General features: G+C 42.0%; 1 protein-coding gene across 13 annotated transcripts in view; it reads left to right on the plus strand.

Moving 5' to 3' along the window:
• The window catches only part of B3GALT1 (beta-1,3-galactosyltransferase 1), a 225,140-nt gene that overhangs the window by 77,270 nt on the left and 132,896 nt on the right, over positions 1–14,974 (plus strand). The window contains exon 1 of one of the 13 annotated variants that reach the window (XM_072874624.1): positions 12,360–12,459. The exons of the other annotated variants lie outside the window; for them this stretch is intronic. The gene's annotated coding sequence lies outside the window, so the exon portion shown is untranslated. Of the gene's footprint in view, positions 1–12,359; positions 12,460–14,974 lie in introns of those variants that run through there. 13 annotated transcript variants of the gene reach the window in all.

Consider the following 14,974-nt stretch of genomic DNA (forward strand, 5'->3'; position numbering starts at 1 on the left):
GGGGAAAATAATAATAATCATAAAAGAATATACAAAATAAGCGGTGCACAATGCAATTGCTCACCATCCGCTGACTGACGCCCAGCCAGTTCCTGAGCAGCGGTTGCCACCCCCTGGCCAACTCCCCCAGTTTATATCCTGAGCATGAGGCCATATGGTATGGAATAGCCCTTTGGGCAGTTGGAATCAGCTGTCCTGGCTGTGCCCCCTCCCAGCTTCTTGCTGGCAGGCCATGAGAAGCTGAAAAGTCCTTGACCAGTGTAAGCACTACTCGGCAACAACTAAAACATCAGTGTGTTAGCAACATTATTCTCATACTAAATCCAAAACACAGCGCTATACCAGCTACTAGGAAGAAAATTAACTCTATCCCAGCTGAAACCAGGACAGTGTCCACCCCTTATTCTATACCATCTACGTGATGCCCGGGCCCTATTCTTTCCAATACATTCCAATTAATCACCACCACTTTCCCTGTCTTCTCATATGTACACGGAGATATCATTCCCTTGGTCTATGGGCCATCCCTCTAAAATGTCCATTGAGTTCATTTAGTCCATGACCTTGGGTTCCATCTGTCATAACAGTCCTTTAGGGCAGGAGAGATGGTGTGTAGCGTTGGATTGTTGCATGCTGAAGCCAGTTCTGGTTCCATCACCGCTGTGCTTTTCTTACTTTCATCAAAGTTCATTCTTCATTAGTCTGGGTGATTCTTACTGTAATACCTTTAATATGGGATATAGCAACCATAGAAGTGATGACATACAGTATTATATAGCAGTTAACAACATATCATTCAGCTCATTGGCTATTCTCACCCAAAATCGAATCCCCTTGAGGTACACATCAGACTTCCCCATCCTCCTGCATCACCCACCAAGTGTACCCAGGTCCTTGGGCAAAAGCAATCCCACGAATGGGTTTGCCTTTGCCCAAGGCACCCAGTAACCCAGTATGGCCCAAGTAACCCAGACTGTCTTCCCCAGCATATTTATGTGCACTGCAGGGACTTTATCCCCTTCTACAGTACGTAAAAGTTTTGATTGGGCAGGGCCGGGTTGCTTGGCAGATCCCCTAGTGTTGACTAACCAGGTGGCCTTTGCTGAATGTGTATCCCAATGTTTGAATGTCCCACCGCCCATTGCTCGCAGTGTAGTCTTTAACAGTCCATTGTATCGTTTGATTTTCCCAGAGGCTGGTGCATGATGGGGGATGTGATATACCCACTCCATGCCATGCTCTTTGGCGCAGGTGTCTATGAGGTTGTTTTGGAAATGAGTCCCGTTGTCTGACTCAATTCCTTCTGGGGTACCATGTCGCCATAAGACTTGCTTTTCAAGGCCCAGGATAGTGTTCTGGGCAGTGGCCTGAGGCACAGGATGTGTTTCCAGCCATCCCGTGGTTGCTTCCACCATTGTGAGCACATGGCGCTTGCCTTGGTGGGTTTGTGGGAGTGTGATATAATCCATCTGCCAGGCCTCCCCGTATTTATATTTCAGCCATTGTCCTCTGAACCACAGAGGCTTTAACCGCTTGGCTTGTTTGATTGCAGCGCATGTTTCACATTCGTCGATAACCTGTGCAATAGTGTCCATGGTCAAGTCCATCCCTTGACCACAAGCCCATCTATATGTTGCATCTCTTCCTTGATGGCCTGAGGTGTCAGGGGCCCACCCAGCTCTAAATAATTCACCTTTATGTTGCCAGTCCAGATCCACCTGGGCCACTTCGATCTTAGCAGCCTGATCCACCTGCTGGTGCTTTTGATGTTCTTCAGTGGCCTGACTCTTGGGCACGTGAGCATCTCTGTGACATACTTTTACAACCAGGTTCTCTACCCGGGCAGCAATATCTTGCCACAGCGCGGCAGCCCAGATGGGTTTGCCTCTGCGCAGCCAGTTGCTCTGCTTCCATTGCTGTAACCACCCCCACAAGGCATTTGCCACCATCCATGAGTCAGTATAGAGATAGAGCAATGGCCACTTTTCTTGGTCAGCAATGTCTAAAGCCAGCTGGATGGCCTTCACCTCTGCAAACTGACTTGATTCACCTTCTCCTTCAGCAGTTTCTGCAACTTGTCGTACAGGACTCCATACAGCAGCCTTCCACCTCCGATGCTTTCCTACAATACAGCGGGACCCATCAGTGAACAGGGCATATTGCTTCTCATCTTCTGATAGTTTATTGTACAGTGGGGCCTCCTCAGCACATGTCACCTCCTCCTCTGGCAATATTCCAAAATCTTTGCCTTCTGGTCAGACCACGATCACTTCCAAGATTCCTGGGAGACTGGGGTTTCCTATCCGAGCCCGTTGTGTGATCAGTGCAACCCACTTACTCCACGTAGCATCAGTTGCATGATGTGTAGAGGGGACCCTCCCTTTGAACATCCAGCCCAGCACCGGCAATCGGGGTGCCAAGAGGAGCTGTGCTTCAGTACCAACCACTTCCGAAGCAGCTCGAACCCCTTCACATGCTGCCAATATCTCTTCTTCAGTTGGAGCATAGCAGGCCTCAGATCCTCTCTATCCCTGACTCCAAAACCCTAGGGGTCGACCTCGAGTCTTCCCTAGTGCTTTCTGCCAGAGGCTCCAGGTAGGGCCGTTCTTCCTGGCTGTGGTGTAAAGCACATTTTTTACATCTTGCTCTGCCTGGACTGGCCCAAGGGCTACTGCATGAACTGTCTCCTGTTTAATTTGTTCAAAGGCTTGTCATTGCTCGGGGCCCCATTTGAAATCATTCTTCTTCCAGGTCACTTGATAGAGAGGGCTTATGATCAGACTGTAATTTGGAATATGCATTCTCCAAAAACCCAGAATGCCTAAGAAAGCTTGTGTTTCCTTTTTGCTACTTGGTGGAGATATGGCTGGTTTTTTGTTGATTGCATCCGTTGGGATCTGACGACGTCCATCTTGCCATTTTATTCCTAAAAACTGGATCTCCTGTGCAGGTCCCTTGACCTTACTTTGTTTTATGGCAAAACCAGCTTTCAGGAGGATCTGGACTATTTTCTTCCCTTTCTCAAAAACTTCCTCTGCTGTATTGCCCCACACAATGATGTCATCACTGTATTGCAGATGTTCTGGAGCTTTGCCCTCTTCCAGTGCAGTCTGGATCAGTCCATGGCAAATGGTAGGGCTGTGTTTCCACCCCTGGAGCAGTCGATTCCAGATGTACTGGATGCCCCCCCAAATGAAAACAAACTGGCCTGTACTCCGCTGCCAAAGGGATTGAGAAAAACGCATAGCGATATCAATTGTAGCATACCATTTGGCTGCCTTTGACTCTGGTTTGTATTGAAGTTCCAGCATGTCCAGCATGGCAGCACTCAGCCGTGGCGTGACTTCATTCAGGCTGAGGTAGCCTACTGTTAGTCTCCACTCTCCATTAGACTTTTGCGCTGGCCTTATGGGACTGTTAAAGTGTGAGCGAGTCTTGCTGATTGCTCCTTGGCTCTCCAGTCGATGAATCAGCTTATGGATAGGAATCAGGGAGTCTCGGTTGGTGCGATATTGCCACCTGTGCGCTGTTGTGGTAGTGATTGGCACCTGTTGTTCTTCAACCCTCAGCAACCCCACAACAGAAGGGTCCTCTGAAAGACTAGGCAAGGTAGACAGCTGTTTAATTTCCTCTGTCTCCAAGGCAGCTATACCAAAAGCCCACCAGTACCCTTTTGGGTCCTTGAAATACCCTCTCCTGAGGTAGTCTATGCCAAGGATGCACAGAGCCTCTGGGCCAGTCACAAGGGGGTGCTTTTGCCACTCATTCCCAGGTAGGCTCACTTCAGCCTCCAATAGTTAGCTGTTGGAATCCCCCTGTGACTCCAGAAATACAGATGGGTTCTGCCCTTTTATAGCTTGATGGAATTAGGGTACACTGTGCACCGATGTCCACTAGAGCTGTGTGTCCACTAGAGCTGTGTCCACTAGAGCAGTGTTCACCGGTGTCCACTTACACTCATGTGGGTCTGATGTGCCAAGCCATTGAATTCATACAGTCCAGTAAACCTGGTTGTCCCTTTCCTCCACCTGGCTGGAGGCAGGGCTCTTCTAGTCCTGGTCATAGTATTCGTTACTCACTTCTTGTAAATACAAATCAAAAGTCCCTTTATTAAGATCGGAAGTAAGATCAGCCCTTCTACTATGTCTGGGGAACTGCTCACTGGAAACTGGAGCAGCAATTTTCCTGGAAAACCCCCTTGCATGATTGTTTTTCCTTGCAACTCACGCACCTGTTCCTCTAGAGTCAAGATAGGTTTTCCATCCCACTTCCTCATGTCCTCTCCATGGTCATGCAGGTAACACCACAGGATGGCCCGTGGTGTGTACCCACTATATCCTCTCTCTTGAGCAGAGGAACACTTACTCCTAATGGTCCATACATATGGGGAGTAGGCCATATCCTCTGAGTTGCTGGAACTCTCGGGACAGTTTCTCCACAGTTGAGACGCAGGCCTGTAGGGAGGAAGAGAGACTTTCTTCATATTGCTGGATTTGGCCAGCCAATTCATCCACTGTTGGTTCCTTTCCATCTTTCCAGGTCACTGCTGCCAGTGAGTTTGCATGCAACGATGGTGCACTCCGCACCAACTTACGCCACATGGGTCGCGTGCACCTGACTTCATCTGGATCTTTGGATAACTGCTCGTTGTCCAGGTCACCATAAATCACCTCCAGCATGGCTAATTCCCTCAGGTACTGGTTACCTGTCTCCACGGTGGTCCACTTGCCTGGGTGACATATAAAATCTTCCTTGAAGTGATACCTTTCCTTCACACCTTAGAGGAGTCACCTCCAGAGGCTGAGAGCTTGTGCCCCTTTTCCAATTGCTTTATCAATGCCCCCTTCCCTAGAAAGGGATCCCAGCTGCTTGGCTTCCTTACCCTCTAATTCCAGGCTACTGGCCCCATTATCCCAGCATCAGAGCAGCCAGGTGACAATGTGCTCACCAGGAAAATGGCTGAAATCTTTCCACATATATCACAGCTCACTCAGGGATAGGGATTGAGTGGTTACCATCTCATTTATGGGTTCTGCCTCTTCCTCCTCCTGTTCTCATGATGGCTCTGGTTCATCTTCATCTCTTACTAAACAAGCTGATTTTCTTGTGTATTTCTTCTTGTGTATAGGAGCAACTGATACTGGCATGGGTTGGTTCTCTGGTTCAGCCGCAGTTCCTGTCGCGGGGGTTGGAGTAGCTGCAGTGCCTGCTGCAGGGATAGATCTCTGGATGGTATTCTTAAATAGTTGTTTAACCCTAAGCAAGACCCGACAAACATTCAGGAGACACAGCAATAGGACCATGCTTGTTTGAACATCGCAAGGATATTCAAAATTCTCAAGAGCTGTTGTAACTAGCCTGAAGGAAAAAGGGAAAGTGAAGGAGCAGGGGAAAGTGTCTCCGCCGTCTCCCCATAGATTGGTTCTCTGAGGAGTAAAGGTAAAGAGTGTAACTATTAATAGTTTCCGAGAGGTGGCTCCCAAGGTACGGAGATGACGGCAATGCCGAGTACAAATACCAGATTAGTCTCACGACCAATAATTTTATCATATCATAAGCCAGTGTTACACAGTGCAGCAAAATGATAACCTTGGTCCAGCTCCCAGTGTTGATAAACAGCACAGCAGGAAACATATACTGCAAGTAAAGTGTTACATAACACTACTCTGGGAGCAAGCACAACTTTGAGAGCAAATAAATCAACATTGTGACCAGTGACTATTAAACCAATATAATGAATACTTATAACAAATTTCCCTTAACACACTCTGGTCAGATCTGTTGTTATCTCAACCCTTTGAGCCCCACATTGGGCGCCAAAAGGACTGCTGTGGTTTAACCTGGCAGGCAGCTAAACACCACGCAGCCGTTTGCTCACTCCCTGTCCCCGCAGTAGGATGGGGGAGAGAATCGGGAAAAAAAAAGTAAAATTTGTGGGTTGAGATAAAGACAGTTTAATGGGACAGAAAAGGAAGGGAAAATAATAATGATAAAAGAATATACAAAATAAGCGGTGCACAATGCAATTGCTCACCATCCGCTGACTGACGCCCAGCCAGTTCCTGAGCAGCGGTTGCCACCCCCTGGCCAACTCCCCCAGTTTATATCCTGAGCATGAGGCCATATGGTATGGAATAGCCCTTTGGGCAGTTGGAATCAGCTGTCCTGGCTGTGCCCCCTCCCAGCTTCTTGCTGGCAGGCCATGAGAAGCTGAAAAGCCCTTGACTAGTGTAAGCACTACTCGGCAACAACTAAAACATCAGTGTGTTAGCAACATTATTCTCATACTAAATCCAAAACACAGCGCTATACCAGCTACTAGGAAGAAAATTAACTCTATCCCAGCTGAAACCAGGACACTGGTGATGAAAGAATCCCCATTGGTTTTAATTCATGGTAAGAGGGGAAGTGCTAAATATCGTCCCCAACCTGCTGAAGGATACTTAGTACTAACAGGCTTAAAAGGAAAGGTAGTGCTGTGTAATCTCGGAGACAAACGGCATATTTGACAGAGCGAGAGAGTTTAAATTGTTGTGTCTTACTGGAGGTGTAAAATCACAAGGAGCAGTGCTTTCAAACGGATTCCTTGGCATGCACATATAGTTTTCAAAAAGTATTATCCTTAGAATTCCTTATTCAAAAAGTATTCATAAAAACAAGCTATCTGACTGTTGGAACAAAAATAATACTATTACATTATTTTTTTTGAATTATTGTTTACTCACCAAAAGGCATGAAATATTTTTTAAAATCTTACAAAGCACTATGTGGATACTCCTTATTTTTCTCTGAATAGTCATTCCATCAGGACTCATTTCAATTTAGAATCTTATCTGAAAGACTTTCCACTTCTTTTCGCTACATATTGAAGCCATGTCCTTTGCCATCACTTGATTTTGTAAAAATAGTTGTAGCATTTGGTTTTAGTTCACACAAAAACTTCGTTACTGGTTAAAAATGAGTCTTGTTTTCAGTTTATCGTAGAAACAAAATGAATGGTTGAGATAAAAATATACTGGTTCAAATGTTAAGGCAGGGAGAAATAAAGTTGATTTGCAAAGGAGCACTTCAAGTCTCTTTGCCTTTGCTAGCAGCAACATAGAATCGATTTTAGTACTGTCAAGCAGTAAAGAAGAGAAGAGATCAGGTATTCTTCCCATTCCTATCTAGATGTGTATATAGATAGTATAATTTAGATTAACTGAGTTTAGAGAGAGCTGGAACTTTTTAGCATCCCCAAGAATCAACACTGCAAACTGAATCTTTTTTTAGTACTTGCTTATATCAGAATAATTGCATAAATCATATTTCAGAAGTTCTCATATTTTTTATGTTAGAAGGTATCACAGGAATCAGCTACAGATATTGCACAAAGAAGAAACAGCCTTTGCAGGATGACTTACAGACCGAACTCAAGATATTCCAGGACTTGAACATAAAATTGAATTTTAGAAACTGAAGAGCTACAGTTCATATTGTTTGTGCAGCTGTTAATGGCACTGAATCATGAGTTCATTAGAACTTTATGATGAATTGTCTGATATGTGGTAGACTGAAAAAACAGTGAAAGATCATAAATAAAACTACTTTCAACAACCTAGCATGAATGGTCAGTGAAGGATCATAAATAACATGACTTTCCTTCACAACTTGTGAATAATTTGTACCTCAGTGAGTTTCATGTGGCAGGACAATAGCATTCTTATAAAAATATAGGGACAAAGCAGCAACTCTTGATATATACTCATTCTGTTTTCTTCTAGGCTTTGAAGAAGTAGTCTGGTTTTATTAGTTGCAAGGGAGGTATTCATGTTTTGGTTATCTTATTGCTGCAGACCATGCTGATGTGGCTACAGTGAATCCCACAATTTAGTGCTTCACTCTCTCTTTCCACATAGACACCACAGATCTGTGCTTTGTAAAAGGAGGAAATATCTGGCTGTTAGAGTAAAGCAGGCTGCCAGCACAATCATTCTCTGTCTCTTTCTTGGCATAAAACTGTATTGTCATAGATGGAAATGTCCTTGTGGGCCACGACACACTATGGATTCAGGGAACAAAGACACAGGCACAGGGCAGAGGGTACAACAGGAATGACATACAGCATGTTCCCATTGAAATAAATACTGTGCTCTAAGTATCGCAAGCTAATGCTGTGTAACTTTTTCACTGGGTTTTTCCTGAGACACAGAAACCTTTTTCAGACTTACAGGCAGAATAAAAAGAGAAGAAGTGCAAGTATGCAGGACATAAGACATAGTTTAGGATCTCTGCAAGAATGTCCTTGATTTCTTTCTGGTTCTGCAAAATCTTCAACCTCTGTGTGCCACACGGAAAGATGACACCCCATGGTTAATTGATACAAGTGAAATGTCATAAAGGGCTCTTTCCTTTGCAAAATCTTCCCTTGACAGAGAAACAAGAGCACTGGCTCCCTGTTTTGATCTGTATTTCTCCAAGTAATTATGCTTATATTGTTTTAGGATTCTGAATTACCTGAAGGTGTCCTCTAAATGTTACTTTCCTTTTACTGGTAGGATAGGATATATTTTGAAACAATATGATCAAAGATATGGGATTTCTTAAGACAAGCTGAAATAGCTTTGAAGATCATAGACTTCTGGGAGGTAAAACCTACATGGAAATTATTGAGTCAGATTAAGATGCAGAATTTGAGATGGCTCTAATTATTTCTGGTAGGAGGATGACAAATACAAGGGCAGAGATGAGTAAGAGTTCAGGGATCTATATTCTGCATGGCTTCTGGAATTTATTGCAATGGAATAAAGCCAATTTTTAAGCAGCAGCTACATCAGAATTCAAATGCCATTTTTTTCCACTCAAAGGTGAGTAACTTCAGGGAACTTTATCTCAAATCTGATGTTTAGGTATACTAAGTACTCCCTCACTTCATCTTGGGAAAATCAGTTACACACTGTTATGGAATCTGTAGTCTAGGTCTAATGTCTTTTTTTTTTTTTTTTAATTTCACAGAATTTTGCTTGCATTTGTCATGTTAAAACGTTTTACTTTATAAATATTTAAAGGATCCTTTGGAGGTGACACAACTAAGGTAGATAATAACTGTTGAGATTAGACTTTGACTAAATTGTTAGATACATGCTAAGAGAAACACCAGGAAGCCTCTTGTTTCAGTTGAACTGGTGGCAACGTCAGGCAGATGCAGAATCATGGACATCTATTTTAGGCATACCCCAATGCAGCTCTTCATGCAAGGCAAGTCTGATCCTCATGAAAGAAATCCTTTTGTCATTGTTTCACCTGAATGCTGTCATCATAATTAAAAAAGCTTTTCACAAGAATTTCTTAATTCCCCACTATTAATTCCCCACTATTCAACACTAAACAGTAGATCCTTCCTCTTGTCAGGAGGGGTGTTAGATGGCAACAAAAAATACTACCATGCAGAAGAGATATGAGCTAACTCAAGCTGATGAAATCTCAGTTATTAAGAAATGAAAATTTCAAAACTATTGAGGAAGTATGTGTCATCATATAAAATATTAAGATCGACTTACTGTTTTTAAAGTGTAACAGATAATTTTGACTGGTTTTTTTTGTCCTCTAAACATTCCATGTTTCAGTAGAATTCATTTCACATCATAGAAAACCAATTATGCCTTTGAAATTAATGGCTTGAAACATTTGAATTTCATTGAGGCTTAGGTGGCATGAAAAAGTGCACAGGGGAGAAATAGTTTGGGGAAAACAGTTGGAACTGACAAAGGCAGCAACGGATAGAGAGTTGGAATTGAGAATCTGAGACCTGATGATTAGTAGTTTTTTAAAGATGTCTTCTACTTGGGCTTTGTAGCTAAAGATAGGGGCCTGGCCTTCTTCCCTGCCAACCCCTTACAATGACGTGTATAGTTCTTGTGCAGTTTGCACATGACTCTTGTCATCATCCACCTTGCTGCCCCTGCAGGGCTGAAAGGATTTTGCTGCTAGTTTACAATTTGCTGAAGTCTCCATATAAACCTAAGCATTATCATTAAACATCCTAGACAGTTATGAAGTGCACACATTAAATGAGTCACAGAGATAGAAATATTCAGAGTCTGTTTATGAAAGATTCTTGCAGAATTTTAAAACTAGAATTTGGACAGATTTTTTTCAGTACAGATTTTTTTCAGTACAGGTTTGGAACACAGTCACAAAGTTTGGGCTCTTCTAGCTTCCCAGACAACAAAGTTATCATAGCAACTTCAAGGTTGTGGAAATGTTGGTTCACAACAAAACCTATTAATATTTTACTCCAAATTAGAAATGGAAAGTGGAAACCACCTTTATTGCATCATATGACAATATTTTAAAAAGACCTACACACCCTCTGCCAACAAATAAGAAACAGCCTTACTTCTGAACAGGAACATCATTAAAACTAGGAAAGCAACCCAATTTCTGCTTTACTGTCCAAAATCCCACTTGGTTTCCTCTAGCAGCAACATATCATGCGCTACTACCCAAGTGATGCCTCTCCAGATTAATATAGGGAGCTATTCACAGTGTTAAAGGAAGAATGCTTTGGGCCACAGAAGAAACACAAATCATTTAAAGCTCTCTCTGCACAGGTAAAGGGAAGAAACTGGAGAAGGGCTAGGAGAATTGTAAGTTGGTGCTGCATTTCTGTTTCTCAGTAGGCACTGTTATATCTTCCAGTTTGCAAGGGAAGTCTAAACAGCAAAACATGTTGGAAAAGAGGTTGCTAGAAACAGTGGATTTGCTGCACTGGGGAAGCTGCAGCCTTTTTTGTTGTAATTGCAGTCACAGAACTGTTCTGGTTTCCCTTTCTACTGATATTTGTTTTGGTCATTCCACAGCACTCTATCATAAAACCTTTGGTTGTTTGGCCGTGCACCAGTGCCAAGATTTGATAACTTATTCTAAAACTCTGGCTTATTTGGCTGTGTACTAGCAGCAGGATTTGATAACTCATTTCAAAGTAGCATAAAATAGTACCATCTGGCCATTAGCATTTCCAAGGCAAGTATTGTGCATTAAGCCCGGGAAAGGCTGCAGGTCACCAATGTGTTCTACTTTTGACAAATCTTCATGGGCTGTTTTTCTGAGATTGAGTTTGTACTTTTATTTCCTCCTGTGGAAGCCTTCTTATTTTTCATTGATTTCCATTAAAATAAGAAGAGCACTGATCCAGAAACAGTTCATAAATTGCATTATCCAGTTTAATTAGAGTGAGCAGAAAGTTTCTCCACAGACAGAAGAGTCAGCATTCAGCCTAAAATGCAACTTCAGACAGTAATGGCTGAGGCTAGCAATGAACTGAAGTCACAGCCAGTGCCAATTACTCCTTCCACTCATTATGCAGTACATTAAGAATGATGCTACAGCATGTTCTCTGTTCTAATATTTAGTAATATACAGTAAATAGGTCTGTTTACATTTCTTTCTCAATTCTAAACCATGTCAGAATCAGTCCAATAATGGTTTTGTTTTGTTTGAATTGTTTTATGTTTTAAGTCAAATTCTTCTGCTTTTTCTATTTGTCTTAAAAATGTTTTGATATCAAGCCAATTAAGTATTTGTAGTAACAAAGAGCTGATAAGCTGTATACACTGTTGTTACCTTGCTGCTGCAATAATTTTATGGACAGGATGTGAAATCTTAAAGTTCACTGATAAACACCTGCACTTGGGAGGACAAAAAGATATGCACCAGCTGAGAACTGTGCCACAGAATTTAAGGGAAAAAGAGCATGCAGAAGCTTTCCCAGACCATGTAAGCTTAAATTCCATGATTGTAGCATGATGGTACCCAAATACTTGCAAGAGATGAAATGGTATCAGGTGGAGGCAGATGCCATACAAGCAGTTCTCAGATTCTGGCAATAAATACCTTGTGTCTCATTCTCAGTATGGACACGTGTTCAGGGAGGACAAGGTTTGATAGAGTCAGGCCATTCTGGGACATGTCATAGCTCAGTTTCACCATGTTGATATTATATTGTCATAAAATTCAAAAGAAAAATATTAAGAGATTGAAAATACCCTACAGAACTCATCTTTCAGCTTGAAATGGTGGGAAATCTACTGTATGATTAGAGAGTATGAAGGTGTGGGCAAGCCAACAGTTAGGTCTCCAGAGCTATCCCAAATGTGATACTAACTTTTTTTTACTTCTTTGGCCTGAAGGACAACTTAGCCTCAACAGATCACACCTAGAGTATTGGATCACATACTACACTAACTGATGAATTACAACAAGCATTTACTAACCTTTGGCTTTTTACAGGTAGTGCCTACAGAACCCATAAAGCATACTCTGGATACACTGCTAAAGACTATATATTACCTTTGTAAAATGGAACCTTTGTTTCATAGAAAGGAATGAAATATCAAAAAGTCAACATGTACTTTCCACTGGATCTGATCGATAGACGCCTGGCAGTGGGACACGGAAACTAGATGCTTCTCAACAGAAGTGAGAATTTCTGACAGTTTGTTCCTCAACAAGGAGGACTAAAACAAACATAGTTGCAACTTTGGTACACCATCTTAGCTAGCTAAAAATACCTCACTTTTGCTGACACAGATTTATACTGTAGCCACTTCCAGCTTTAGAGTATGCTTGTTTGGATTGCCCCTTCCACCTGAGAATCGAGCTGGAAATCTTTCTAGTTGTTAATCATCACATACGATAAACATATCAAAAGTACTGACAGAGAGCACTACATCACACACTGTAAGTAAAGACAAAAAAATATGCAGGATTCTGTGGATTAGTACTGACCTGAAAGGTAGTTTATTTCAACAGGCATTACTACAGCATTTTAGAGCTGAAAACTACTTTACCGGTGAATGTATTTTTTATCCCTATAAGATAACGTAATGGTAGCATCTGAGGCACAACATTACCATTCAGATCTTCAAATTTTGAGTTGTTTTGTTATGAAAGGTTTACTATTGAGGCCATGTCTACAAGGTGGTTAAAAGTAGGCTTGCAGCTTGCATAAACATATCCAAGCAAAGCATCAGTATGCCAAGGCATAGGCAGTAGTTTAGGCAAAGCCACACAGAGTTCAGTGTGAGCTGACCACCTGCATTATGGGCTCCCACATAGATTGTGCATCCCACATAAAGTTCTTTTCTGCAGCAGATGCATAGTCAGTGTTTGAGCTGTCAAACGTAAAGTTACTCCAGCTGCAATCACAGTACACAAGAGGACAGGAGAGATCATGGGCAGGATAAAAATGGAGCAGCTAGTAAGTAGATTGCTTTACATTATTTTCATTGCTAAATAGTAAGCATGTAATTTAAAAATAATATTGGCACAGCTTAAAAGCCTAGACTCAAATCCAGCACAGCAATGTCCTTTGTTTTGCAAATCTGACCAATGAAGTTAGTGATGGCAGGGCAATAACATCGCTCTGCGTGGAGAGAATCCAAGGCTGGAAGGGAGGTTGCACAAACAAACCTCTCCACAGCTAGCAACATTTTTTTCCCATTGAAATGCAATGTTGCTGTTTCTGTCCTGTTCCAGGACAATATACTGCGGGCAAAACTAGTTGACACATCTGCTGATCCGCTACCTCCAGCATGCCTGGTCCAGGATCAGGAGAGGAGCTGCCCAGGAAATATATGCCGTGCTAGCACCATGGCCAAGGAGCACAAAACTGCGCGGGAGGTGGAAGAGTGAGTCTGTACTAAATGAATGAGGCCTAGCAGGCATGTAAAGTCAAATCAAAGCAAAATGAAGTAGAATGGATGGATGGATTAAAAAGAAAGTCGACAGGTAGTTCTTTTTAGTACACAGTCTGTGTAGATATAAAAAAATCATAGGATCATAAGGTATTTATAATGTCACATTAGAAGACCAGTCTTGTCTCTTCAAGAATTTACAGCAACTCCTCACAGTTTCTTTGTAAAAAACCCCCACCTTTTTACCTTTTCAAATGCGAGCTGCTTGCATGCATAATATACAGTATGTGCTTAGTATTCATGTAGGGGGTTTGCTGGTGAGAATTTTGTCTTTTACTTTGATAACACTTTCTTAATTTGGAAATAAATCTAGCTTTAAATCTTTTAAAACAGAAAAACATAGTTCATTTACATGATTGTTCTCCCTATGAATCATATAATATACACTGAGAATCTGCTGTGGGGAAAAACTATTCTCTTTTCCTTTGTGCACTATAATATATCTGTTTCTGCAGCAATAATTTAAAACTCCTAAATGTTGCTAATGAAATCCTCTATTATTACAGTGCTGGGAAAGACATCTTTAAATACATAGTTTCTGAAAAGTATGGCCTTGAGAAATGTTAAAAAGGTGGCACTGAAATCTTTGAATTAGGAGAAGCAGTATTAAAAAAAGAATATTACGCATGATTCTGCATGTGGGAATTTTTTTTTTTACTAAATGCTCCCAAGATACAATTCTTTTCTTAGATGTGGTGGGATTCTCATAAGCAAAAAGCTCTCCAAAATTAGCCAGTCTTTGCCATCACAAATATACTCTTGTCTTAGTTATTCAGTTGACATTTCTATTTCTTCTAGCACTGGACACCTAGAGGCAGTGTAAATAAAGTAGATATTGAAGCGCAGGTAGGTCTGATAGGCCTATGTTCATGGCTAAGATCCACATGCTTCCACTGGAGACAGGAAGCTGGGTGCAGTACAGTGATGCTTTGAGTGGTTTTGAGGCACCTTATGGTCTGCAACAAGAGCCTCACGGTTACATGCTCAAGGTTAATCAATAATCAGAGTTAGGTGAAGAAGTTGTTACCACAGAATCAGGCAGGCAGGAGCTCTTGATTTTCATTTGCCTCCTTTTATAGCATGTGGTACAGTCTCTTTCTCAGTCACTTGAGCACTTCTACCAGGTAACATTCCTTCTATTCTAGATGCAGGACATGTTGATGTTGCACAATGCCTTTTGCTCTCTTCCTGTGCCACATAACAGTTGTCAAGGATTTGTGTGTTTTCAGTAGATATTT

The sequence above is a fragment of the Ciconia boyciana genome, chromosome 10 (genome assembly GCF_034638445.1).
Source record: "Ciconia boyciana chromosome 10, ASM3463844v1, whole genome shotgun sequence".
In the NCBI taxonomy this organism is placed as follows: domain Eukaryota; kingdom Metazoa; phylum Chordata; class Aves; order Ciconiiformes; family Ciconiidae; genus Ciconia; species Ciconia boyciana.